The 26,159-nt window shown below is 38.2% G+C and overlaps 1 protein-coding gene across 42 annotated transcripts in view; it reads right to left on the reverse strand.

Annotated features, from left to right (window-relative positions):
* The window catches only part of TENM4 (teneurin transmembrane protein 4), a 1,535,912-nt gene that overhangs the window by 640,954 nt on the left and 868,799 nt on the right, over positions 1–26,159 (reverse strand). The window contains exon 1 of one of the 42 annotated variants that reach the window (XM_072936984.1): positions 4,619–5,000. The exons of the other annotated variants lie outside the window; for them this stretch is intronic. The gene's annotated coding sequence lies outside the window, so the exon portion shown is untranslated. Of the gene's footprint in view, positions 1–4,618; positions 5,001–26,159 lie in introns of those variants that run through there. 42 annotated transcript variants of the gene reach the window in all.

The following is a 26,159-nucleotide window of genomic DNA, read 5'->3' on the forward strand; positions in this document are numbered from 1 at the left end:
TGCCCCCTGCGGACTCCCCACAACTGGGATGATGTGAGAATCTAAGAAGTCCTTGACTGAATGTAAATATAGCTAAAACTTTCCTCGAACATCATAGCTACTCTCAACAATTTTGGATGTTAGCAGTTATGGAGTTTTAAATATTATCAGAAATATTTCAAGTACAACTTTTTTTTTCTCCACTATTTGTTTGAAAGACAAAAAGCAACTATATATTTATCTTATGTATGTATATGTGTATGTGTATGCACAAGTGTATAAATATGTATATGTATACACGTAATTAAATTTTTTTTACTTTGTTTTTTTTTCTACCTGTATCTATTAGTAATCTTAAAATAATTTGTTACTTCATTCATCCATTGTGACAAAACCCAGTTTCACAAATAGCAATGTATGATCCTTTTTTCTTGTTGGATAGAAGGAAAATGCTCAGACAAAAGCTTATACAACTCTCTAAGTATGAATAAAATATTTTGATATGGCATAATAGGTATACTATGCAAAAAATCCTTATCTACTTTAGCTTATCCTCAGTAATTAATTTGATTAGATTTTTGTTTCCTTGTTTTGATTTGTTTAAACCAGATTTAACAGTGATGAGTATTTTCTAAGAACAGTATAGCAAAAAAAGGGCTGACATTGTATATGTAGGACCTGCAATAGGAGTTCCAAATACTGCAAACAGGCTTTGGAGACAATCAGTGGAAACACTTTCAAGAGTGAAGAGATATGCTAATGTTTTTTTGTTTTTTTTTTTTTTCATCCAGAAGCCACCAGATATAAGTGAAATACTGTATGATTTTATAAGGTGAAAAGAGCACAAAAGATTCTGACTTCCCAGTGGACAAATCACCCTGGGAATTCCAGGTCAGCTGCAATGAGATTCCTCTCAGCAACTCCAGGTAATACAATCTTTATCTCAGTGGCTTTTACCTATATCTGCAGTTGAAAAAAAATGATAACCTATTAGTTTTCTGCTCAGTCAAATAAACAGATTGGGGTTTGCATTCTTTCACAGCTGGTTCTGAATGGAAAAGGTGCTCTGCTTCTGATCCCCACTATGTATTTTACAAGTAATTACTATGTTTATTCCTTTTAATAGAACATGCATGTACAGACCTGCTGTGGCACTGTGAGTAGATGTGTACATGCCTACAATATCACATTCATGCATTTTGTAGGTATCCAATGGATCCTTCTGCTTCTGTCAGCAGCCTGGAAGGACTGTGTGCAATTTACAGAAGTCTAGGCTGTCAGTAAAGGAGGATGGGGAAAGATCACAATTGCAAACCACCCTGTGCTCCTCACCAAGGACATAAAACTAGGTGGAGTCAAGTGGAAAACTTCATTACAACAAATGTCTTGCATAAAGGAAAAGAATAATCTACCCATAGAGGGGAATGTAAAATGAAAGCCTCTGGGCAGACTGGTCATTCTCAGCATTACTAAGTAGCTACAGCTGCTGTGTCAGAGCCTTAGGGCAGAGCCTGACAGGGTTCCAAATAATAAAAATTGGGATGTTTGCTACGACTTGGTTCTCTTGTTGATACCATTCACCACATATTCCTTAATTTCATACACTGACACTGCTGCTTCCATAAATTATCACATTTTATGGTTTTATTGCTAGCAAAATAAACTTTGATGACATATTTAAAAGGCATCAAGGCTATGAAAATGAGTTTGTATTTGCAGAATATTTTTAAGTTGTATTATTTTCAATATATTACAGTCAAAGGTGGAAAAAAAAAGTGTTTAAATAAAAGTGACACAGTGAAGGTTATTCTGACCACATATACTCTCAGACACATGTAAAAATGACTTGAAAGATGTCCCATCTGCCAGGTCTCTCCATCTGACTAAAGCAGGGAGTTGCTTTGCAGCCAACCCATGATAAATAGAATAAATTCAACAAAAAATGTGGCAGGCAGCTTCTTGTCAGTCTTACTAATTAAAAAAAAAGCAAACAGATGGACAAGCAATGACTCTTATTCAACAGAAATCTGGGCGCTTTAAGTGAGAAGGCACGCTCAGAATTTTCCTAGGATGTAAAAAGGAGTGTCCTTATAGATCAGTTTCCAAATTCTAGAGCGTAGGGCTTGACACTGTGTTTTTGATTGTCCTCTTGCAGCATCTCCCCCATGCATATTGGTATTGATCTTGTACGGAGTTCTGCCTTGCCATGAAGGAGCAGGGCTGAGTGGTTCTTGGAGAAATGGGAGAGGAAAGAGTAAAGGAAATGAGAGATCACAGGTTTGATTTAATTATGCTGTCATCCTTAGTATTTTTTAATCTTCAATTTATAACATGTAAAATATTTAAGTCCATAATTGCGCGTTTTGATTTTTGTTTCTTGTTAATAATGCAATATATAATAGATATAGCATATATTATAATAAAATATAGTCACCTTTTGCACTAGTGAATTATTACTACATCAACAGTGTCTGTGGGAGGATTGCTAAGAGGGAGGGAGCAGCAAGCCTGAAAGCAAATAAATGAAAGAGGAGAGGGAGATGCAGTGCTTGAAGCTTGCTCTGAGACGAGAATGAAACAAGATGCAAGAGACAGCACACACGAAATAACATGAGCTGAAGCGAGATGCTGCCAGGGAGGTTTAGGTGGGCTCATGAACAATGTACTTCAAACAACTGGATCCTGCAGGTGATAATAAAGGTGAAAAAAGGAGGGAGAAGAAAGGGGATAGCCACTACCAGACAGATATGATGATGGCTTTATTTGCAGCAGCTTGGACAGAACTAAGAGGGACTAAAAGTGAAGTGGAAGTGCCAGGAGACAAGTTGGAAAGGTGCTAGTTGAGTGGCAACCACACAGGCAATGAAACATGGTTACTACTTTTTCAAAGGAGGATGAGCCCTGATTCTACTACATTGGTTTCACAAGAGTAGGACACAACCATGGATAGAAAAATTCTATATAAAAAATAATCACAAAATCATAAAATCATAAGATGGTTTGGGTTGGAAGGGATCTTAAAGATCATCTAGGATCAATGTCCTTACCATGGACAGGGACTGTGTCACAACTGAAATAGTAGAAAAATATGATTTGAAATTAATTTTTTTCTTCCATTTTCTGTCAATATAAACATATAAATAAATTATCTCATTTGAATTTCTGCACCTCTGTTAAAGATGTTATATTTAAAAGACATCATTTCTACAAAGACTCACAGACATTTTTAAGTCTATACATGGTATAATGTTTGTAGGGCTTATTCAGAGCACAGCAGTGAGTATGTATTTAAGCTTTTCCAGGGCAGGAAGAATACCAATCTCAAGGACACCAGAACTGATGAGCTGAGCTGCCAAAGCCGTGAGATTTACCCTGGAAGTTATTAAAATTTTCTGTGTTAGCCTCCAAAATTTTGCTTTTTGAACAGCCTCTTTTGACTTTGAGCATGTCAGCCAAATCACAACACTTTCAAGTGAGCAGGGCCAGCTTTCTAGTCTCTTTGGGAGCCTCACTAGAAGAACCAGCTGGGACTAAATCACAAAAAGCTGCCAGCGGGTGTAGCCACCTTTCCCCCTCCATCCAAAATGCCCAGTGAGAAATTATTCTGTGCTTCTTTAGCCTACTATCTGCCAGCTCACTATAAAGTCTTCTTCCCTCCATCAACCCTGAGTCTTCCTCATTCAGTATGTCAATTAATTTTCCATTCTTCACTGTAACACATTTTAAACCTGCTATCAGTAATACTAAGTCACATACCCAGGAAGGAGTTGAAGGACCAGAACCATGGGAGACACCCTGGGGACCTGCCTGCATCCAACACAAGCCTCTTTTGCTGTGCCAATACCATCGCCTACTCTTTCTGCCTTATTCATTCCCAAACCTTCCTGGTAGTCCTGGAAGAGGAGAGGGGAAGCTGCATCCTCCTCTTTATAAATGATTCAAATATCTGCAGTATTTGGAATATTCTGAAACTCTGACTGTTCTAAAATGATTAATTACCCTCCTGAACATATCAAATAGATATTAAAAGGCTTCACTGAGGTTATATTTTCAAATTTCCTTTTATACATATCTGAAAGCTTAGGTTTCACATGAAGCCATCACTTTGGAGGTACAAATTAAATAAAAAAAAACCATACAGCAGAAATTTAAAGAATCATTACAGTGAATTTCTTGCCCGTGAAATCTCTGAGCAGATCTTAATTTAGACAGTGAACTGATTTTCAAAACCAGTCCACAAACCACAATGGGGTTGGTCAGTAGAAAAGTTCTAACAGATCTGCAAAAGGAAACTGAGAGGAATCAAGTGAAATTCAAACAGGTGACATGTCTTAGTGAGGAATATCTCCAATTCAAGATGTTAATTCTGAAATAAAAGAAGGTTAAAAAATAACTGGGATTGATAATTTTATCTTTTACATCCTGACTGAGTATATTTAGTTCTCTTTTAAAAATTAACAACACAAATCTCAGCAACCACCATTTCAGGGAAAATCTAAAACCCAGATGTACTGGTCCTGCTCCCAGTTATCTGAGCATTAAAATGAGAAAGAAATTCATGAATGCAAATGCAATTCAAATAAACATCAGCACTGTCATCTGCAGAGAATAGAGTTTAACAGAATCAACATCTACAAACCTTTGAGTTTTATCAGTGTTATCATTAGCAAAGCCAAATTGTGAAATCCTCAGTCTCTTCCTCATGCTGTAAAACTCCTCCTCACTGGCATGGGACTTTAGGACTCATCAAAGTTTGGACCCATCCTTGGAGTCTCCCCAGATTCCATGCACAACATTACCAATGGGATTTTCAGGATTGTAGCACTTCTGTGATTCAATCTGTGGTTAGCACTGCTCCACAGAATCCTGGATCAGACTCAAGATCTGTCACTTTGCCTCAAAGTTCACAGAGAAACCTCTTATCTTTAGGAGAAAGGGAAAGGAAAGGAAAGGAAAGGAAAGGAAAGGAAAGGAAAGGAAAGGAAAGGAAAGGAAAGGAAAGGAAAGGAAAGGAAAGGAAAGGAAAGGAAAGGAAAGGAAAGGAAAGGAAAGGAAAGGAAAGGAAAGGAAAGGAAAGGAAAGGAAAGGAAAGGAAAGGAAAGGAAAGGAAAGGAAAGGAAAGGAAAGGAAAGGAAAGGAAAGGAAAGGAAAGGAAAGGAAAGGAAAGGAAAGGAAAGGAAAGGAAAGGAAAGGAAAGGAAAGGAAAGGAAAGGAAAGGAAAGGAAAGGAAAGGAAAGGAAAGGAAAGGAAAGGAAAGGAAAGGAAAAGGAAAGGAAAGGAAAGGAAAGGAAAGGAAAGGAAAGGAAAGGAAAGGAGAAAGGAAAGGAAAGGAAAGAAAGGAAAGGAAAGGAAAGGAAAGGAAAGGAAAGGAAAGGAAAGGAAAGGAAAGGAAAGGAAAGGAAAGGAAAGGAAAGGAAAGGAAAGGAAAGGAAAGGAAAGGAAAGGAAAGGAAAGGAAAGGAAAAAAGGAAAGGAAAGGGAGAGAGAAAGAGAGAAAAAAAGAGAAAAAGAGAAAAAGAAAGAGAGAAAGAGAGAAAGAAAGAGGAAAAGAAAGAGAGAAAGAAAAGAAAGAAAGAGGGAAAGGAGAAAAAGAAAGAGAAACAAAAAGACACAACATCCTCTCCCCAAACCTTCCAAAATTAAACTGTCTCCTGCACATCAAGTGCTCCCACTTTTCAAGGGGAGTGGTGATGGGAAAAGTGATAGGGAGAACAGTTCTTGATGTGACAGTTGTTAGTCATAGTGCTTAAATGTTCTGCTGGAAAGCACTCAGATCGTGCAGTGATAAAGGCAGGGTATGAAGCAGAATAGAACACAATTCTGCCTTTTCCCATCATGTTTTGGAGCCTACATCCTCTGCTCTCTCTCAAACATGAACTTTCTCTCTCATTAGGTACAAATGGAATTTCACAAACATTTAGCTCGACTTCACATCAATTTAGCTCATTCACTCCTCTGAATACACAGGACTAGGAAAATAATAGTTTGGTGGCCTAAATCAAAGATTTACACTTCACTTTGCATAAAGGAAACCCCTAAAAGATCACAATTCCCATGAGGTATTAAATCTAACTGAGTAACAACAATCCCTCCTTTTCTTTCCTCATTATTTCTGCTCTCTCTCATGTTTTAGATGCTTGGTCTTTGTAATTGTTTTATTATTTATTCAGCACAGTCGATGTACTCAGAAAAAGATACAACTAAAATGACAATCCCTATTTCCTAAAAAGATTGGTAAAAGCAAGCAGTACACATTACTCTGGCTCTCCTTATTTTTGACAATTCCTTATTTTTCTGTTCTGAGTAATTAGTGGAGTCAAGATGCCACTTGCAATATTACATGGTTCAGAAAAGACTTTTTGATTAATGCCACACATTTTACAGGGCTAACCATGCTATCACTGTGAGAAAAAAAACCAAAAAAACCCAAAAAAACCAAAACAATACTCTGAGTCTGACATAATCATATTTAATAAGGTTGAATTTTCAACTCAGAGATTTATATTTTTTCAACTGCATATATTTCCTGAAGGATTAGTTGTAAAGCAATCAGTGGCAAAACTTTTTATTTTTATTGTGAAATTATTTTAATCGAAGCCCTATGTTCTGTTCCTATTACCCCTTTTTAATTACTGCTTCTCATCACTATATACCCAAGTATATAACACTAAACACTTCACAAAAATAACTCTAAGAGTCATTAGAGATATTTTATAGTCGGGAAGGTGAGTGAAAGGGTGTAAACCCAGCAAACTCAGGATTATTACACTACAGGATCTTGCAGAAAAATCAACTACAGTAATATCTCAGGTAATAATAAAACCATAGTGCTATGCTTAGTTCTGAATGAACCAATGCATCAGCTTATCCTCAACTTATTTTTTCCATTTTTTGAAAATAAAGTTAATGATTATATTCAGTGCTAACATCACTAATAGGAAAAAAATCTTCAGTTATTAGCAAGCTTTATGTATAAATTCATGCTGTGTGAATAAAACGAAAAGGTATTTGTTTCAGTATCTCTAATGAATACTGAATATTATTATGTTTCTATTGATACCAGCTAATTTGAGATGGGAGAGAAAAATGGTAACTCCTGCTCTGAGTACTGGGTAGCAATAATAGGCTTTTCTGTATTTATTTTATTTTATTTTATTTTATTTTATTTTTTTATTTTATTTTATTTTATTTTATTTTATTTTATTTTATTTTATTTTATTTTATTTTATTTTATTTTATTTTATTTTATTTTATTTTATTTTTCTTACTTACTCAATGTTACTCATGTTATTTTAATCTGGTTTGGGTTTTGGTTTTGTTTTGGTCTTTTTACCTTTCTTTGGGCATTAATTTATTTAAACCACTTCAAATGTAGAAGTGTTATTTAACAAATGTGACATTGACACAGCCATACAACAGGGCCATCTCGAGAACAAAACTGGGTTATAACTGGAGCCCAAGTCTTCTTTTCCATTAACCATCATGAATTTGTGTCTTAAAATAACTCTATGGATTTCAGCATTCCCTCCAAACCCTGGATCATCTGAGTGCACACAACAGAACATAACCCTGGACAAACAAAAGAAAGGCAGAGTCAACAAAGACTGAGCAAGAATGAGAAGTACTAACGTTGTAAATCTAATGTGACATTTGAAAATATTATTTTTCTGCTCATTTCGGACTCTTTTGCCTTTTAGTTATTCAGCCTGCAAAAATCGTCTTTTTTTCAGGTCAAGGGTTATGTTTTATTCTCATTGCTGAGCGTAAGAGGGACCTAATTCAGGGCATTTTTCTAGTGTGAAGGAAATTATAAACATGACCGATGCTAAGAGGAGCTTATTTTCAGGAGGGAGTGCTGACATTTCATAGAGCTGCTACTTTATCTGTATTTTTAATTAAACGAATAGAAGCTTTTTCTGCAGACACATATTTGCAAACATGTTATTGGGACACAAAATAGGAGGAAAATTCAGAGGCAGTTCCTGGGAAGGAATTGCTATATTTCAGCACAAGAAAAATCTCTACACCACCAACTAAATTCCCAAGCCTGCATTTCCTGATAGCCAGCATGGAACCTGCAGAAAAGGAGGCAGTGACAGACCAGGGACACTGAATTTCAGTATCTCATTGCAGCATCACAGCTGACAAATTTCCCAGTGTCACATAACCACATTGGCTTGTCTGGATCTGTCTTGGGAGCAGCTACAATAAGACACATCCTGCAGCCTTATCACCCTGTAGTTAAATGAAGTAGACAAAGCTCAAGACAGAGAACAGAAAATAAGATGACCCAGGTGGTTCAGCAGCAAAAAATGTTGATACAGACATCACCTGCTGCACGTGTGGCTAAAAGTGAGAGCCACTGCAGGAGGCTTAACTGCATGGGGAAGCAAGGACAAGCAGTGTTTGGGATTGCTCCAGAAATCCTGATTAAAACCTGTACAGCACTGTGTGAGAGAAAACCTAAAAGTAGGAGGCAAGTTGGTCTCTTATTATGGGTTAAGAAAAGTTTCAAAGGAGAAGTAGGAGGGAGACTTTTGACAAAGGCACAGAGTAATAGGATAAAGAACAGAACGTGTGAAGGTTCAGACTGGATATTAAGGAAGAATTCCTTACTGTGAGGATCCCTGACAGTGAGGCACTGGCACAGGCTGCCCAAAGAAGCTGTGGCAGCCCTATTCCTGTAAGTATTCAAGGTCAGGTTGGTTGGATGGAGCTTTGAGCAACCTGGTCCAGTGGAAGGTGTCCCTGGCCACGGTGGGGGCTTGGAAATAGATGATCTGTGGGGCCCACTCCAACCCAAACCTTTCTATGATATGTGAATAAATAGCAGATAATTTTAGGTATGTCAAGGTTTAAAGAAAACTCCATTTTGCTTTAGTGACTGAGTTTAGCAGGGGGAGGGAATTCCAAAGCCTTTGTTTTGTTGTTCTTTCCACAGGAGAAAAAAAAAAGATACAAAGGGAGACTTTGCTCAGGATTAATTATTGAGTGTTTCAGAGCTTTATAATATATTTATGTACTCCCTTGAGCTTGGCAAGCTCTTTCGCTCTTTCTCTTTTACTCTGTCATCTCCAACCCAGCACTTTTCACTGAAACACCCAATGAGACCCTTTGTAGTATCAGAAGAGATGGAAGTGCTGGGGGAAATGCTGGAACACTGTACAGCTCTCACTAGCCTTGCTCCAGCTAAGGAGCACCTCCTGCAAACAGACTTGCTCCCAAGATTCAGGAACATGTCTGCAGAGGAGTATATTAATACCCAGGTCTAATACTTAAAACTGAAGTTCATTTAAAAATACATTTTACTACCATAATTATTACCCCCTGCCACAGAATTTTATTAGCTTGTGCCCCTTTTCTACATAGTTTGGGTTTTCCCTTTAATCTTTTCCCTCTCTCCTATTACTGCATTAAGAAGGAAAAACAGATTAAAATGCATTTGAAGTTGGAAATAAGGCAAGAGGATTTTGATAAATATCTGCCACAGGAGCATTAGATGGAAGTACAGCTGCTGAACAACTCAGGTGGCCCAGATGATGCTAGAAAGACTACAGGTGATGAATGAGAAGAGCAGCTGTACTTCCAGAGCTGAGGAGTGAAGACACAGCTCTGATGTATGCCACTGTTAATGAGCCCTTTGGAGGTACTTAGACTCTTCAAAGCCCTAAGCAAACAATAATTAACACACTAATTTAGGGTCCTACACTTGCAGGGACTGGGAAAGAGATAAAGAAGGTGAAAACTTGGTCCCATTGACCTCAGAAATGGTAAGATCACTTTTGTGGAGCCGAAAGTTCAACCCAAGTGAAAGTGGTTTTCTACAGACTACACTGAAAACAGCATTCCTGTGGCTTTGCACTGTTATGATGGTGAGAGCAAGTGACTTGGTTTACCTGGCCACTTTGTCAAGCAGAACAACACAACATGATTTTATAGAAATGTTCTAGACAATTATTTATTTATTTAATTGTTCTAGATATTACCTCTGGAGCTTGAGACAGCAGCAGGAAAATCAATTCTGCACTACGATACCATCTACTATTTCCCTGTTTTGTACTTTGGGCCATGTACAAGAAATAGCATAACTCTTTCTTCATTCAGACTGGCATGAAAGCAGTGAAGAAATGTCTCTGAGACACTGGCTACACATGTTCAAAATATTTCTCATTGCTAAATAATGCCCTGGCTAAATTGCAATTTACAAGTTGGTGGCCAGCAGAATTTACATCACTTGTATGTTAAACCACAGCTAGGCTTGTGTACTGGGCACTGTGTGCTTACATGTACGCCAGCATAGGCACAGGCTCTAAGTATGAGGATATGTCACATCTATTGAACAAGTAGCATGAATTTAAAATTACATTATAAAGATTTTACATGAGAGATAACAGCTTTATTGAACTACCAAAACAAGCACAATTTGCAAGTTAGTTAAATTCTGCATTTGAAAGTAGAGAGGGTCTTGTAGTCTGTTATCTAGAGAATATAGATATGGCTCCAGAGGAGGAATATTTGCCTAAACGCAAACTTCCACAGTGTGTGGAATCTGTGTGCAATCTTCATCTGAGGTAGCCAATATGAGCTTCTTTTGTACTTCTCTGACTTCATGTAGAGGAAACACATCTCCAGAATCAGAATCACTTAATCTTAAAACAAACTTTTCATTTTCTTGACTCACTCTGGAGGGATCCCGTCAGCCAGCTTGTACAATGCTACCTACACTGCAGAGGTCTGAAATTAGGCGAGGCAAATCTTGTGCCTGGTAATTTATGTTACTCCCCCAGCAGCGTCTCAGGTCAACACATGTGAAGACTTTAGAAATACTTATCAGAGAAATAATCTAATCCAGACTGGCTAATGGAGTGAGATAGCTACATACAGACAACCAGCTCTGTCCAACATGAGATACTGTCCTATGGAGTTACATTTCTCTATCTCCTCTGACTAGATAAGATACTTAAATTTCATGTGGCTACAGTCAGGGAAGAAAAGTCCCCCAAGGCTGAATCTCTTCCTGCGGTTCAATAAGCGAACAACTGATTTCAGTTTAATTCTCTCTCACCATGTTTGAGGAGGGTGGAAGAGTTAACTTTAGTCTTGCTATATCCTGCCTCTCCTACAAAGGATGCAATTTAGTGAGTCATAAAAAGTGGGAATTTAAAACTATGACTTGCTTTACAGAAAGGTATGTTTCAAAACACTGGAAAAAAACCAACTTGGATGACTCGACATTCCCAGGTCAGACTTGGGTACCTGAAGAAGGTGATTTTCAGATTTTTGGCTCTGATAAGGTCTAGTGACATTTATTAATTATTTTGGTCTGAGAAATCAAAATAACAAGTTATTTTGTAAATGTGGTTCCTAGTATAAGTAATACTTACAGAAAACGAACAACATTAGAACCCACAACCCTGTGTAAATATGTTAACATTTCAATTACATCTGTTGCATGTCAATATTTTAAAATAACTCAGTTTTCAAACTCATGGCCAGATCCCGACTTAATTAAAGTCATGATTCTTTTTAAGAGTATTTGAATTCTATAAAAATATTCTCAGAAGAGGCAAGAGGGAGAAATACTTTCAGTTATCATAAAGCCAGCATAAGAAGTTTGGTATCTCACATGGTATCTCCCTGTTAACATGTGAGGGAAAAGAGGGTAAAGTAGGACCACACTCCAAAAAATACTTCCTGGAGGCCATCACTTTCTATCATAAGAAGCCTTATCCTTTATACTACCTTTGCAAATAGTGATTCAAAATTTTCCCTATTCCCCTTATACTTCCTTGTCAGCCTGCCTTCACCTTCTGCCAGATGACTCTTGATGCAAGAATGTCTCAGTTCTGTCATCCTCAGATATTTCTTGTCATCAAAAATCACTTGCAAATCAAGAAAAAAAGCATAATTTGTCTTGCTAGAAGTAAGCAATGAAGGGAATTTTACAATGGCCCACACTCCGATTTTGGTGTGGCTATTAACCAGCTGAGATCAGCTTCAGCCTCCTGAGAGTCATGAAACAGAGTTGATCAGTGAACGTCCCTAACTCAGCACTTAAACACAGATTAGTGCAGCCCACTCCAATCCAGCTCAGAGCAAGTCTTCACCGTGTGTTACTTTATATTCCATGCTTCATTAAGGGCAGTATCACAAAAACTTTTTACTCATTTATGTAAATGTACTCATTTAGTACTCAAAAGTACTCAAAAGTACAAACTCAAAAAGTACTCATGGAAGCCTGCTGCCATTTCAGTTTAGCTTCCACAAGCTGGCACATTTGTGTTAGAGGACAAGACTGTACTCAGCCACAGTTCACAACAGTAATCCCTTTTAATACATTTGGTATAAAAGGAACATATCTCTCATCTCTCTTTCTGTTCCAGCTTTCTAATGCATTCACAACACCTCTTTCCTGGTAATCATTTTCATAGCTGGATTTTTCTAAAATGCCCTCCCAGAGCTTTGCTTTGGTTTTGTGTTTACTCAGTCCCCAGCAACAGAGCTTGTTTCATCACTGTATTTAGTCAGGCACATCTCTAGCTCATTATCATTAGGCTTAAAGGAAGTGATCCATTCTCCTTCCAACAATAATTCTGGAGTGTATCCAACACATGGAAGGACCAACTTTTGCCTCTATATTCCCTCCACTGAATAAACTCTTGCTTTCCAGCAGAATTCCTCTGGTTTTATGCACTTTCACTTAGTGACTACTTGGACTGAAGTAAAAAAATAAACAGCATAATAAGACAGAGTACCACTAATAATATAAATTTTAAAAGAATAATTAACTACTTATTTTGCTATTTTTTGGCTATTGGATTTTCAAAGCTTCTCTCTATCTTAAAAGTCTTACAGGAAAAAAAAATCTCAAACCATGCCAGGCATAATTCAATCCATAATAATGAAATCCACAACTTTGGGCCAGAAGAGGGTTGCATGAGCCAAAAAGAAAGTCTGCTGTAAGATTTCAACTCCTGCCTCTTGGGTATATTGCTGCTGGCCTCAGCCAATACGATACTGAAATTTGATGCCAAAACTGTCTCCAACACTTTAACACCTCAGTATTTCTTTGCTGTGGACAAGTAGATAAGCAAGGGTGATGTCCAACTTCAGCCTGGTTCAGCAAGTGGGAGACTTGGGTTAAATGACTTCCCTTGTTGAAAACACAATTCACAGATCTATAGGGTGCCCTGAGTACAGACTAGACTGTGCTCTAGCTCCCTGCAGAAAGTACACCAACAGCCAGGAAGAAAACACAGTGTGACTCCTAGGGTTTTCCTCTTCAGGCCCAGGGGCTGAATGCAATGATCCTCGTGGGTCCCTTCCAATGCAGGAATTCTATGGTTCCATAGCTGTAATGATTCCATGAAATGAAGTTTCAGATGGCCAGAGGTAAACCAGGTGACTCAGGGACATGAGAACTCTGCCAGGAGCAAGTAACCCTCATTGCAGTTTCTGCTCTGGTCCTGCGAGTCACATGAATGCATTCCTGGCTGCACTGTATGTATGAAATAAACTTATTACTGTGAGTAGGCCACAGTGTTGAAACAGTCCTAGAAACCTCAGATTCCATGCACTTTTCCAAGTCAGGTCTCCCTTTGCCATTCTGTTCTGTGCAGTGTCAACAGCTTGTAATTTGATTTAATTTCTCAATGGCTCCAAAGGATGTCACCACTAAAATCCAGTGTAAGGTATTAGGTGCCTGAATCTTTTCTGGGTGTAATTGCCTAGGCTTCATGTCTGATCATTTCACATGTTATAATGTGCCAGGAGAGAGACTGAGTGAATTTCCCACCATCTAAAAAGGAGGCTGCTGCAGGGAGAGATTTAAGTATTGCTATCTGTCACTTCCATGAAGACACTACTATCTCTACTTTTTCTGAAGTTGAAATGTACATGAGAAGTGCCTGGGCAGTAAGCAAAAGGGACAAATGGAAATTTCAGAAAGAAAAAAAAAGCTAATTTTTGTTTCAAAACAGGCAGGAGTGGGGATTGAAAACAGGTGATCTTTAAATCCCTCCCAACCCAAAACATTCTATGATTCCATCATTCTATGAAATCTTTTCCCCAGCCACTATTTTCATTATTTTATTCAAGACCTTGTCCTTCTAAAGAGGAAACTGGTGGAATTTCATAAATTTCATTGTTTCATAGAACTTACTACAGTTTGTCAGCAATTTTAAACTGTTTTTTACGTAAGGGTGAATAATATTTCTGGACTGGGGTCCGGGAACCAGAGTGACATAACACTGCCACTAACCATGCTGCCACTGAGAGTCAGTCACCTCCTGTTGCAAATGAAAGCTTTATATAAAGATGAAAAGTAAATCATTATCCCAGTGAATAGCAAACGTATCGTATTAATTACCCCATTTTTAAAAATGACATTTTCACCTCCAAAATGATAATAAAAAATTCTTCATTTTTCTCTTTGTGATTTTCTTCTCTTTTATTTTTTTTTTTTTTAATTTCTCTTCCTTTCTTTGTCCTTTCACATTTCTTTACTACAGCATTTTTTTACTATGCTCCTAGTTTGCCATCTTGGGTTTTACCTTAGTCTCATAAAAGATCAATAATTTCATAGGGAATGATTACTTGAGAAAGACTGCAGTAGAAAATAGAGATGAGAAATAAGCATCTTCCAAGCACATGGGTTTATGCTGCTGATTCAGTAGAAGAAACATTAAGTCAGTACATCTGAATATTTGGAAAGATTTTTTTTCCCCAGCTAACGAATATACTTGAGATTTTTTTTTTTTTTTTTTTTAAATCAACTTATCCCTTAGATTCTTCCAAATGTGAAGGTGCTATAAACATAAAAAGCAAAATGTAATCAGCCCTCAAAAAGGATTTTCAGCACCTCTGTTCTTCACATCATCTTGTCTCTCCTTGATTCATGCAAACTGCAAAACACTCACTGCTAACCTTACAGGACTCCTATGCCTCTGTGTTTATCCAAGCATTTTGTAGAAATTATCTTCACAACTGCTGGGTACTGTAGGCACACAATTGCTCCTTGTTTTATGACTGGGAAACTGAGTCATGGGAAAATGCACTGGTTTCCTCAGAAGTCACTCAGGAAACAGTGTCAGAGCAAAGTGTAATCCTGTTGATCCCAACTCTGTCTCATGAATCAATTGATTATGTTTTCTCTTTATCTGTTATTTCACAAGGACACTCTAAACATGTTGAATTATGTTTTGACACTTTTGAAACAGACTTTTTATTCCTACGTTTTTATAAATTCCTTTTATACCATCTGCAGAAATTCTGAAAGCTGTAGTTTAATTTGGCTTTTGTTGTATTGTATTGAAATAGAGATTTAGTGAAACTCATATTCCATTCCTTTCCATTCACAGTGAAGAATAAATCCTACTTTGCAGTACAACAATTAATATTGATTATATTACTTGAAAATATAAGAGACTGCACACATATATATTTTCCATGAACCAGTGATCTAAGAAGGACCTCTATTTATTGTAGCTGCTGAATATGATCAAAGTGACTCTTTAAAGAAGATAGTTCAAAATATGGAATTAAATATCAATATTCAGTCTTAGAGGAACAGTACTTCTATCTATACAGGAAAGATCGGAGAGAAAACCTGTAATAAGAATAGCTTAAGGGGCAAAGTTTGGGATATAGAGTTTGCCTCTGGTGGAACAGGAGACAAGGCTGAAGGTTCATGAAGATAGCAGACAGTGCACAAGCAGGAGTGGAGCGTCCTATGGGTGTCAGAAGCTGATGAGTTTAGTGAGTGAGATAATTTTCCATCTCAGCATCCATGTTGAAAGGCACCAGCTCAGTTCATTTGGTGCTGTCACACATCTCTGTACTACTTTTCCTCAAATTTCTATGCTAACTTCTCTCCCTCTCCAATCATGACACTCTCATCCTGCCCTATGCATGGTGAACTGCACATTTCAAAAAAGCAGAATGATGGGGCTGGAATCACAAAATTACAGAATGATACAATATCCTCTGTTAGAAGTGGCCAACAAGAATCATTGACTCCAACTCCTGGCGCAGCACAGAATTACCCCTAGAATCCTTACATGTACCTGAGAGCATTGTGCAAATGCCTCTTGGACTCTATCAAGTTTGGTGTTGTGACCACTTTCTGGGGAGCTGGATGAGTGGTCTCTTTGAAGAAGTTTTGAGTTGCTCAGAAGCCGGTGAAGCTGCTCCAAGATAATATCTGTGGGGATTTTGTGGCATAGGTGCACATACAATTAGTTTGGTTGGGTTTTTTTCCTTTTTTCATTTTTTCCTAGCTATCCAATTTAACATCATTTTGATTGTGCCAATCATCCACATCAATCCATAACAATATGACTCTATTTCAGAGTGACAGTGGTGTTTGAGATCCTTTGATTTAATTTCACCATGATTTCACATCATATATTTACAATACAGACAAAATACAGACCAGCAAACAGTTCCAATTGTGCATTAAGGAAGTCATGCATTTTGGAATTGATGTAAACCAGCACAGGACTCGATCCTCTTTTGGGAATAGCATGCTTTTGTCAGAGCCAAGTTGACAGAGGTGACCCTACCAAACAAAGCACTTCAGATACTGTCCAGCAGAGATCCACAGTGAATAGACTCCTGTCAATCAACAGAATCACCTTTCTGCTGATAGTGGCAGGCAGCATTTGCCAAGGGCTGTGCACCAAATCCAGGCTGCTGAAACACCTGCACAATGACTTAGCCACAAAATCATCCCACTTCTTTGCAAATGGAGTTGGGTACTGTTAGGAGACAGGTTTAAGAGGAGGAGGGAGGGCACTCCTCTTGACAACTCAAATTCATAAATCAGAGCCAAAAGAAGCAGCAGGTTTCTGGCTGTACTGCATTTAGATCAAAGGCTCTGTTATAGCTTATATGATTAATGAAAGATGAACAGCATTCCAAAGATTAACAAATTTAATTCCTGAGAGTGTAGCAGTTATCTGTGTGGGCAGACTGACCCCTAATCTCTGACTCGGTGCTGGACTGTGCCACCCTCACGTTTTTTCTCTGCTCCCCCTCCTGCACCACCATCATGCTGACAACTGTAAGATGACATTGAGTAGATGAGTTCAGAACAGAAAGATAAAACAATGTGAAAGGATGGAGATTGGGAGCTTATCAGCCAAACAGGACACCGGATATAAAAAGTAATCAACTTAAAGCTCTTATCAAAATGTTTCCTGGGAACAGTTTTGTTTGGTATTGTTGGTTTTTCATTGGGTTTTGTAAAATAAAAATCTGTCATTGCTCAGGAAAAATTACAGGATTATTTTAAAGTAATTGCATCTGATATATTCTGCATGTGGGCGTTTATGTGTTCCCTGAAGAATACAGATAGTTTGTAACTTGATGTGTTTTAAGGCAAGGGAATTAAATTATCATGTACAAAAGGAGTTTATCTGCAGGAGGAACCCAGACATAAGTTTTTCTGTCCTATTTAAAGGATGAATGGGAAAATACTGAAAAGGAATGCACGCACTGCAGTATGTTAAGAATATAAACAGTTAACAAAATATTTAGACAAATTACATATGCTAAAACAAAATAGCTGCCTGTAAAATCATCCTTACCAGAATTCTCTAAAACTTAATTTGCAGAAGTTATTTGAAAATGTTTTGAAATCTTAGAGAATCCCATAATCTAATGACAACAAACAAATTTAGAAGTAGAATATTTTCTTGTTTTCTGTTGTTGTTAGAGTCAGCTTTAGGGATTAATAATTTCCAGTTTACATGCCTACTCTAGTGTGAACCTATCCTTTTCTCCACTGCCTAGAACTTACATTTTCTAATCTAGAAAATATCATTCCACTCATTTCAAGTCTTCTGCTCATCAGAGAAAAAAATTGTGATATTTTTTCATGCATTTTTTCTAACTATCCCTTTTTTTTAGTATTACTGCAATGAAAACTATTGGGCCTGTGAATGCTGGTGTTACAACGAAGGGGGAATACTTCTTAATAAGCTAGGTTATATGATTGCACTAAAAGAGTGATAATAAGAAAACAGAGTAGAATAATACAGTCACATGGAAAATGTTTCAAGGAAGACAGATAATTCTAGCATCTTGATTCCTTGATTCCATCCTCATTTCATCATGGCATTTGACGTAGCTTGCTTGGGGTTGGGTTGAAGGCAAATTAGGCTTTATGCAACGTTTATATTCCAGTAATTCATTTGTTTGCCAGCAAAAATGATGGGAGCCTTAGGGTTTGTACTTAACTTCCTGTACTCAGACTCCAGACTATATGGTGGTTTAGGTTCTGTGCTGGCCAAAACACCCTTGTGCGCTGGAAGCCCACCAACAACACAACAAAGTATGCTATGGTTTTAATGTGTTTAAAAGTACTTTGTCAGAGAGATCTCTTAGCTGGATATCACAAGGTGATCTCAATATGGAAAGACACAACTCCAGCTTCCCCGTCTGCTCTTCCAGAAGACAGGAAGTTAATTTCTCCTAGTCACAAAACGAATCTGTGCAAAACATCCCAAGCTTTGCCTGGTGCTCCTATCTTGGCTTTCACATGCATACAGCAAGAGGTGCAGTCAGGCTTGAATTCTGCAGGAGGTGTGTCCTTAATATTCAATTTCTTATGAATATTTAAAAGTAATAAATGTCAAATTAAATGTTTAATGATCTTGTTTTGACTAAAAAGACCTTGAGGAGGATCAGTAAGAAGCTGAGCTATCTAAATTGGCCAGTCAGTGAGCTCAGAGGAGCATCCCAAATTTCTACAGCTCAGGAGCAGGTACCCTGTGATAGCAACGGTGGTTGAATCACAAGAGCAACACTGGTGTATGATGTGCCTACTCTTAGAAGCAATAAAAATGTCTGTGCTTTGCTCTATTCCAACAGATGTTGTCTAGATGGAACCCAAAATAATGATGTGTGTTGACACAACATCTTCAGTGGTTCCTTAGTTATTTTCTCATAGTAGCTATGGGATTTTGTTATGACTTCTTGACACATTGAGGTGTATGCAGTAGATTTCAGTAATTTTAAGTAAATTCAGCTGCTTAAACTACCCATTTCTATGATGATTTATTATGATCAACTTAGATCTACTTGGGTCTAGCCTGAAAAGCATAGGTGTGGAGGAGAAACCTTCCACCTTCACTGGAAGGTGGAATTATCAGCACAGACATGATTATCCCAAAGATATTTTTTTGCAGCCATCTAGCATCTGCCTTATTATAGCCCATTTTTAAGAAAGTGAGAGTTCAAGCCTCATTACTGCAAACTGTGGAAACAACATCCGTAATCTCAACTATTAAGGAACAGGGAAAAAGGAGTTAATTATGTACAATTACAGTTCTCTTCACCTTGGTGTGCTTTAATGAACTACAAGAGTTTAACTCTGTACACATGACTTTTACAGAGGTGAATAGATTTGAGACAAACTTGTGAATGACCTTTGCAGAGTGAGAGTTGGTACAGGGGGAAGCAAAGGTGACAGCTGAAATCATGGGGAGGGAGTATATTATTTCTCAGCCTCCTTACATTTAGTCTCTTGTCTGTTCAGCTCTTATGGGCTTGAATTATTGTTGCATTCACTTGAAAACTAGCCAAGCTTTTAAATCATGCCAGAGAAATATTCTTTTAATTTTTATGTTCTTTTTTACTGTCTTGTATTTTTTTAGGTTTGAATGAAACCAAGAAAATATGAACAAACATTCAACTCAAAGCCACTCATCCTATTCACACGCCCCAGTGTGGCATTTGCCTCTGGACTAATCAAGTTAGTCTTGCTTTGCCAGTCAAAGCTGAAGGCAAACAAAAGTCCCACTTCGGTTAATTGAATCCCACTTACGGTGTCCAACAAAAATGCAGATACTTAATTTGTTATCACATTATTCCCACATTGCAACTACCTAAAAGTTCTTATGTGGGTTGGGAACCCAGAGTTTTAGGAATTTCCCAGACACACAATTAAAGGATAGTTTGAAACTTCAAGAGCTTATTTTGTAAGTGAGATCTCTGGAGGACAGGAATGCTGAACTGTCTGGACTTCCTCTGCTGACAATTTCTCGTGGAGCGCTTTTTTTTTTTTTTTTTTGCTTGTTTTTCTAAAGCAAGTGCAAGTTTTTCTTCATGCCTGTAGGAAACCTTTCATTGACCCATTTCCTGAACCAAGCAAACAGTCATCAGCTTATAATTGGGTGAATTAGCCACAGGAGAGAAAGCAAACTATAAAGTAATTGCTCTTTTTCCTCATTTATATCAACATTTTTTTCTGCAACAAGACACCTGGCTCCAAATATTTGTTTTCTAATCACCCAAGAACAAAACTCACTAGACAGCAGATCCTGAAAAGTCCTAGAGCAAAATTCTATTCAAACCACATCAGCTTTCAGGAGCCATTCAAAAGGAGAAGATCAGCAGAGCATACCCCCATAGTGTGCATCCTTTGGTTGGGGAAGTGAGCCCTCCTGCAGCTCAGAGCTAAGGAAGAAGGAATTTTACTCTTTAATTCTCATGAAGTACACAGAGAAAAGGAGAGAGGAAGTGAAGGGAAACTAGTGCTGATCAGAGGAATTACTAATGGAGCAGGAGAGTTTGAAGATGTCTGATCTCTTCTTTGCCATGAGTGTCGACAAAGTCTCAGATGAATTATGAAACACAGCTCCCTGTCATGCTCTCCATGCAAGTTCAAGGAATAGCACAGTTGTGTACTCCTCACAGGGTACTCTGCGAAATTTCTATTAATTCCCCACATACTTTATAGAAAGAGATATTTTATATATTTTCTGTAGACAATACATGCCTATTTTTACCAGTTTTTCTCTGATGTGCTCAGGGCAAGGATGACTTTAAAATATTCTTTGAGTTTTTGCACCTGTGTAGGAAGGCCATTGGAAATCATTAAACTACAAGCTCTGCTCTGATTTGACCATTTTGGTTTCCAAGAAGGTTTATCTCCACCCTGCTGCCGGCACACCTACAGCTATGGGAGTCATCTCACCTCACTTTCACTCATCTCCAGGGCCAACATCTGCATGCAAGCTTGTTTTCACCTTCTCTTTCTTACAGTCACAGGAAAGAAATAAGTCCTCCTAGGGAATGATTAATTTGATTGATTTCAAATAGTTGCTGTATGGTGAGATAATTAGGCCTTAGAAAAGCCTAATTATTTCTGTTGACTATAAAGAGAACCTTGATGATTCCTAGAGGTACAGAAACCTACTCTGGCTCTGGCATTTCCTGAGCTGCAGGTAATTAGTAGCTGGAGGAAAGGCAGCTCCATGCTTGCCTTGTCCTTTTGCTTTTACCTCAGCACACAGCTTCTACTGCTGGTTATAGACTAAATGGTCTTGCAGTGAAATTCAGGTTTTACCAAATTGTGCAACCCTTCTGGAGTACTCTCATCCGTGGCTCTATCCACGACACCTGCTGCAAGACAGAAACTACAAAAAAAATCTTCAAACATACCCAAACTCCAGGTAAGGTAAGAAGCATTAACCCTTTGAGAGTTTCAAGTCTGCTTGTAGAATGTACTCTTGATATGTAGAAGTGCAGACGTTCTCTGTGATCGCTTTGTATATGTGGGACACAGGGACTAAGGGGGCACAGATCTGTCTTCATGGAGTCTGTCTTCAGAGGGGTAGGGAAGTTGGGGCCTCCTACCTGCCTGGCATTCCCAGTGAGTCAGCTGAAAGGGACAATTTATCCCTCAGGTTGTTTCTTCCCTGCCCACTAAGACAAGGCCTCTGAAGCCAAATGGCAAGGTTTTAATTGACATCATGTTGTGGATTGACCATGGTTTATCACCATGAGCCCGCCAAGATGCTATTTCCTCTCTCTTCCTCATCAAGACAGGAGAAAATACAGTAAAAACTCATGGGTCAAGATACAGACAGGAAGATCACTCACTGTGTACCTTCACAAGCAAAATAGACTTTTCTTGGTGAAACTTATTAAATTTCTAGATAATTAATGCAAAAATAGGATGGTGGTAAATAAATCTAAAATCATCATGTACTCCTTCCTCACAAGCTCAGCTTCCCTCATGACCATTCCATTGCTTTCTCCCTGAGCAGTGCAGGGGGATGGATGGGAGGTGAAGTCAGCCCATAACATTTCACCTCTGCTGCTTCTTCTGCACATTGTTCCCCTGCTCCAGCATGGTGTCCCTGCCACAGGACAAAGTCAGATCTGCATGAACTTCTTCAGGGTGGGTTCTTCCCATTGGCTTCAAGGACTGGTTCAGAGTTCTTTTTCCCATGGGCTGCAGAGGAATCTCAGCTTCAGTGCTTGGAGGACCTCCTCTGTCTCCCTCACTGACCTTGGTGTCTGCAGGGCTGTTTCTCTTGCATTTTATTCATTTCCCTCTCTCACTAAATAGCATCTTTGGCCCTTTTCCCCATATGTTATCACAGAGGCACCACCAACATTGCTTATTTGCTCAGCTCTGAAGAGTGGCAAGTCCATCTTGGAGCCAGCTGAAAAGGGAGCTTGTCTTCCCATAGAATCCACCCCTGCAACCCCTCTGCTATCAAAACCTATTTAAACACAATACACTTCACAAACGCCAGGATTTCCATCCATATATTTTCCTAGATTTGTCAGTCAGTCAGCCAAAGTATGTATGTATATTTTATGTGTGTATTTATGTATGTATGTATTTATCTTATTTATCTTATCTCATCTATCTATCTATCTATCTATCTATCTGATCTATCTGATCTATCCATCCATTCATATATCCATCCTCTCTTTTCTGCAGTCCAGACTCTTCTCCTGGGCATATTTTTCCTTATTACTCCTCATAACCTCAATTTAGGGCTGTAGTAATTAGCCACAGGTGCAGAGAGTGCAGCTTCACACTCCTTGCAAAGAAGAAAGTGATAAATTAATTTTCCACGTCTCTCTGCAACGTGCCTTTTAGGCTCCTTATCAGGGCAATACTTCATCAGTGCTGGTCCCTTTGCTACTGTCAGTTATTTCAGGAATGCTATGAAATTAATGAGACTAATGGCTTTTGTTTCTTTGTTGTTTGGGTTATTTTTTCTGTGGTTTTTTTTTAAGGTATAATTTGTTTAGAGGTTCTTTTTAGCCGTCATAACTCCCATTACACAACTCCCATTATATGCTCTGACTGCCCACGGCCTCCTTTTGAAAAAGAATAATTTGGGAAGCAGATATATGCAGTCAACCTCCCCTCTGAGGAAGCTAAATGGAAAATCTAAATTATGCTGTTTCAGAAACACTTTCATACAGAAATTTTGAAATGTGATTTAACAGACAAGGTTAACAGGCATTTCAGGATGGCTACAGTAAAATCACCAGTGTAGCACAGTATCTTTAACCCTATTCTATCATTTTTGGATGGATCATGAAATAACTTTGCGGCTTTCATTGTGCTGTGGAACTGGGCCTTTCGTACCTTCATCTTATATATGTATGTATATATATATATATATACATCAAAGTCCTTTGCATAAGCATGTAAATTAATATATGTATACATAAAAATGAAATTAGTGGAATCAAATGGGAATGTCACTAACCAACATAATCCCAAGAAGACAAAATACCTGATGTTACCTCTGATCTTTTTCTCTATATATTCTATTCTGTTGGAACTTTCATGCTTCCATTACTAGTGTAATTTAAGTGTTTGGTGAATTTTCAGCAGACAAGATTTTATAGACTATGGAGAGCACAAACTACATGTTCTACGGTAGATTAGCAGTTTTAAGGCAATAGTGGGAGGAAGACAGGATTTTTCTTTTTCTGTAAACCTATCTTTAGGATTAGTGTCAGGTTTTATTTTGAAAGACTGTTATCTTAAAGTCTTCTTCTAGTGTTACAGTTGTCTGTGTCAGAGAATCTCCAAGAAAAACTTGCCTAGAAGTAACTAAAACTGCTTTTCCAGCAGAAAGAAGGAGCTCCAAGAAGGAAAGTATTCAGAGCTTGTATGTGAGTCCTTGCTCTCCACCCAGAGGTATATGGGATGCACTGAAGTCTGCCTGAGGTACAGACTCCACAAAAAATTTTATGGATATGAACACTGACTAATGTGTTCATGGAACTTCTCTCACTGGTAGGAATGTTCCTGTGGAATCTACCTTCATTCTCTGAGGAGACAAGGAAGTAGGAAACTGTACTATGGAGGCCCCGTTATTGGTAAAGCTGACCATTTTTAATTTCTGCTTCTTCTTAAACATGAAAGCAAGGAAAAACTTGTTCTAGGACACTTAAAGTAGCCAGGACAGCTCCTGCATACAATTATGCACACACACATGCACATATATGTGTTCAATTCTCTGGAAAAGGGATCTAATTGTCTACAGCAGATCCCTAGTCTGCCTCTCCTATCCTGTATTTTCTTTTTCCTTGTATATGTCTATCATATCACAGGCAATGGCAGTCTACAATAGAGGCTCATTAATTAATTAAAACCCAACACCACCAAACAAAGAACTCTTCTTTCCACTTCAATACACAGTGAAATATCTCCCAGTATACACACACAAATAAACCTATAGTGCCAAATAAAAATAAAATACAGTGAGGGATGGGCTCCTTTGTAGTTGTGTGGCAGGGGCTGTGTAGCTACAGACTCATTTTACTCAGCTTTGAGTTACATTTACTGTTGGGAAACATTAGCAAGCCACATCCCAAGGTCCATGCCTGCTCCTCTAGCATGACCTTCCATGAGAAGGTCTTTCTGCTCACAGACAGGGAACCCTACAGGATATGTTCCTTGGCTGATGCGCCAGTAAACTCATCTGGCTAAGCAATTCAACTCCATATTTCTCAGCTTATATCTTATCACAGAGTCATGGAATCCTAGAAGTGTTTGGGTTGGAAGGGATCTTAAAGATCATCTGGTTCAAACCCCCTGCCATGGGCAGGGACACATTCCACTAGACCAGGTTATTCCAAACCTGGCCTTGGACACTTCCAGGGGTGGGGCAGTGTGTTGGTTCTTCCTTTGCCCTCCTCTCCCAGACCACACTATGATTCTTTAAATGACCTTAAAACACTCCTTCACAAGAGGCAACCTCTGAGCAACCTGTGCCAGTGCCACTCTGACAGGAAAGAATTACTTCCTAATATCCAGTCTAAACCTACTCTCTTTCAGTCAAAAGTAATTCCCCCTTGGCCTATTGAACTACCATTTTACTCAAGCGTCTTGTGGTAGTCTTCCTCAGTGTAAGGTATAAATCCAATTGTAAGAGTAGGATTATTGTGCAGAAAGATCATTTTAACCTCTGAAATATCTGGATCTACTCTGAGTAGATGAGGTACCAACTCTCCCACCAAAACTGGCTTACTGGACTGGCTAAGAACTGAGTTGCACCAAGGAAATTCTAAAGGAAAATTATGCTAGTCCAGACATATAAATGCACTGGTAGTATAGCAAAATAACTTTTTTGCTAGTATGTTATTGTGAATTTTATATACAGGATATCAGAAAATAAAGCCAAACAGAGAAAACCCAAGCAAGACATTCAGAAATTCTGACAAGGACAGTTTTGAGACTGTGAAATATTCAGAGGAATGTAAAAGTACTATAAGAGGCTGAAGGATATTTTTATTTTGTCTTCACCAATTTGAGCTGGCTGCTAATCTGGGAAGCAGCCAGATTTTTATTTTCCTTCTCTTGTGCCTTGTAAACACTTACTTATTTAGTTAAAATGCAAAGATTGTTAAAAACACTTTACCAGATGCTTCCCTGGGTTCAAAACACAATTGCCTTTGGAACTCACATTTGGTCTTTTTATTCTGCTTATGGTAATTTAGTCAACCTATGTGATAGCAGTTAAATGTTCAAAACCTCACTTCTAAGATGCATGCTCTAGGTCAAGTATATCCTCAGAGACTGTGCCCAGGAAATCAGGGTTATAAATATAAATATCGCAATCTAAAATAATGTAAAGAGAACGTTACTGAGAATACTGCATAAATGAAAGCCTGAAACAATAGACAAAATTAATTCTTCTTTTATTTGTGCATTTGTGTCCATAACAACAAATTAAAGGAGATGTCTGCACAGAGCTTTGGGTTTGCAGGTCCAATCTAAAAACTGTTGTAAATTTTCTAACAAATTTAAGGAACTCTAACTAAGATGGGTGTTTCTGTGCTGCTCCACTCAGCCTGTTCCACTACAATGATCCTTGAAGAGAAAGCACTGATCTGGAGAATATTCAAGCCAAA

This window comes from Taeniopygia guttata, chromosome 1 (genome assembly GCF_048771995.1).
Source record: "Taeniopygia guttata chromosome 1, bTaeGut7.mat, whole genome shotgun sequence".
Taxonomy (NCBI): domain Eukaryota; kingdom Metazoa; phylum Chordata; class Aves; order Passeriformes; family Estrildidae; genus Taeniopygia; species Taeniopygia guttata.